The sequence below is a fragment of the Buceros rhinoceros genome, unplaced genomic scaffold (genome assembly GCF_000710305.1).
Source record: "Buceros rhinoceros silvestris isolate BGI_N320 unplaced genomic scaffold, ASM71030v1 scaffold4042, whole genome shotgun sequence".
NCBI lineage: Eukaryota > Metazoa > Chordata > Aves > Bucerotiformes > Bucerotidae > Buceros > Buceros rhinoceros.
This window is the reverse complement of record NW_010400501.1, coordinates 1-3,470: the sequence shown is the minus strand read 5'-3', so window position 1 is coordinate 3,470 and position 3,470 is coordinate 1.

Sequence of the window (3,470 nt, the reverse complement as noted above, 5' to 3'; positions counted from 1 at the left end):
CAGGTGGTCCAAAGCAGTCAGTTCACAGTGACAAATTCTCTTCTGCCTTTGTGATTAATGTTATTAAACAAAATAGACTACAGATACAAATCCTTAACAAAGAACGGGATTACCCACACCTTTTTTCCCCCAGGGTTTTTTTTCCCGACATATGTGCGCGGCAGGACTGCACTACATTATATCAAATACCGTAAGAGAAATTCAGACCCTTTTAGGCACGTAACACACTGCAGGCAGCACAGAACAGATACATAACGAGGTTTCCACCAAGTCAGGCATTAGGAGAGACTGTCAGATGGCATAATGCTTGAATGGGTCTTGTAAAAAAATACTAGGGTTTAGATGTCAGTCTTGCAAAATTACAAATAGCAAGCAAACGGGTGACAGGCCGATTTCCCATCTCCTAGCTATCTGTGGCAGCATGATTCTTGTGACAACAGCACCCAGGTAACTGCCCTGGAAAACGGGTGAACTAAATCCGTGTAAATCCCCTTCTGTGGCCCGCCCTCCCTCCCCTGGGTTAGGGGCACCTTTGCTCAATACAGCACCACCTTTTCCACACCACGGCCGCCTTAAAATGCATTTTGATTCCTATGATCCCTGAAGCACCGGAGCCTGAGGGTCACGTACTGTTAGTTCGGCCATGCCCTTCCCTGTTTCCATCCCTCTGATGGTGCCCCCTCCAGTGGGGCAGCTCAGCAAAACACACTGCCTTTACCAGAAGGCTGGGCTAAAATACCATTTTTGTCTTGGAATGTGTAAACACCAGTTTTCATTCCAGAGCCCAAATAATTTCCCAGCCTGCCGTTGCTGTCAGTATAGTTCACGGATCGCAGAGTTGGTTATGGAAAAGTCACCAGTGATGCAACTTAAAGAAGTAACTCAAACCCAGTCCTGTCATTCTTCAGACTCTACGGGGAGACCAGGACACAAATTCCATGTGCTGAGAAAAGACTTGTCTATTCATGAGGTGCCCTCATACATATTAAACAGGAGCGTGCTCCTCAGAGGCTGAAACAACACCCAGGTGAGAAGAATTTCTGTGCCAAGAATCCTGCCTGCTTTGCTTTACATTCTGCTAAAAAGAAATACAGAAAACAGCAGTATTTACCGGAAGGTATTTGAAGCACTTCTGCCGGTGTTCTCACATGCCGTGCTGGTTTTTTGTAACTGAAAGGGAACAGCTGTTAAAGAAAAAAAATGAACAAAAAGGCGTCACATTTGCAAAGTGTTTATTAATTGCTCCTGAACTGATTATGCTTTTAAAATAAACTCTTTTACACATACAGTGAGCACGGTCATGGAAGAGTGCTCTGATGGGAGAGTAGAGCATGAAGTGTAGGACTGAAGCTGTTGGTGATTTTTTACTGAAAAGCTCATAAACCCCTGGAAGATTTCTCTGATGGCTGCTGAACATTTTTTAGACTTCCAAGATGAGTATTTTGCAAAGCAGCAGGGCTACAACTACTGTAGTATTTTTTCTCCAGTATGTCATATCCCTCGGTATTATTCTTAGTACGATTTTCTCTACCTTGTTGAAAATGTGTGTGTGTGCTTTAGAAAGCAAATAAGATGGATTTTGCTAGAATTTCTTGGAAAATTACTTGCTTTCTTACTAGGCTGCGGACAGCAGCCGTCTGCAGAAAAAATATGTGAGGATAAATCATGCAGTCCTGTGGTAACCCTGAGTTAAGACTATTGGAAGATGAAGTATTGTTAAAATAAAGCCAAATGGAGTTTAGGAGAGAAAACACGTTTCGTCTGGGGGAGGCGCCTCATCGGCAAAGGTGGCTCAGCTCCAGTGGGAGGCAGCTGGTACAGGCCTCGGGCTGCGAACCGTCCTTTCCCCCTTGGGTCGGGGACAGCCCTTCCCTCCTGCTGGGTTAAACTGAAGGCTGCTGAGAGAGCGTCACTGCCCTCGGAGTGTCCAGGGAGAAGACAGCTGTCCAGCGCTGACCTCTTCTCTGCACAGGCTTCGAGGGACTCACCTGCAAGACTCAAACCAGCCCTACCTGTTTTCTCGCAAACCTCACGCGGGATTTGTCAAAGTGACTGAAACCTCCCACTGCTGGAGCTGCCAGGTGCTGTCTACTTGCACTGGTCTCCCTGGAGTGACAAACTATCATCTCTCAAGTTGGCTTGGGGCTCGGTACCTTCTTACAGTTTGTTCAGAACTTATCTAGCTGCCCTGGACTCCACGTTGGGTTAAAGAGCTCTTACAACAATTTCTGCTGCTGATGTCATTGGAAGGGCACTCTTGGTTATTTTTGAAAGGTAGTGGCAATGGGGATAGAAGAAGAGGACTAGAAGAAAGCAAACGCCACTCCCGTCTTCAAGAAAGGCAAGAAGGAGAATGCAGGTGCCTACAGGCCAGTCAGCCTTGGAAGCCAAGAGAGCAATTTCCAGACACACGGAAGGACGAGAAGAGGTTCAGGAGTAGTCAGCATGTATTTAGAGGGAGGAAAACATGCTTCACCAACCTGACAGCCTTCTACAATGAGGTGACTGGTTTGACGGATGAAGGGAGGGCTGGGAATTTTATTTATCTTGACTTTGCTAAGACATTTGATGTTGTCTCTCAGGAAATCTGCGAAGAAAAGCCGATAATATACGGGGTTAAGTTAGTGAGGTGGACTGAAGACTAGATGAACGGACAGGCCCAGAGAGTGCTGATCAGTGGCACAAAGTTCAGCTGGAGAGCAGTGATTAGTGGTGTACCCCGGGGCTCGATACTACGTACCGAGCTGCATTAAGAAATACATTGCCAGCAGGTGGAGGGAGGTGATCCTTCCCCTGCTACTCACAGAATCATGGAATTGTTTTGGTCGGAAGAGACCTTTAAGATCATCAAGTCCAAATGTTAGCCCAGCACTGCCAGGTCACCACTAAACCACGTCCCTCAACACCACATCCACACGTCTTTTAAACACCTCCAGGAATGGTGACTGCACTGCTTCACTGGGCAGCCTGTGCCAGTGCTTGACAACCCTCCTGGTGAAGAATTTTTTCCTATTGTCTGATCTAAACCTCCTCTGACACAACTTGAGGCCATTCTCTTGTCCTGTCACTTGTAACTTGGGATAAGAGACCGACCTGCACTACAACCTCCTTTCAGGTAGTTGTAGAGAGCGGTAAGGTCTCCCCTCAGCCTCCTTTTCTCCAGGCTAAACAACCCCGGTTCCCTCAGCTGCTCCTCACAGGACTTGTTCTCCAGCCCCTTCACCAGCTTTGTTGCCCTTCTCTGGACACACTCCAGCACCTCAACGTCTTTGTAGTGAGGAGACCAAAACCAAACACAGTATTCGAGGTGCGGCCTCACCAGTGCTGAGTACAGGGGGTCAGTCCCTGCCCTGCTCCTGCTGGTCACACCAGTGCTGGTACAAGCCAGGATGTCATTGGCCTTCTTGGCCCCCTGGGCACACTGCTGGCTCATGTCCAATCAGCTGTCGACCAGCATCCCCAGGGCCTTT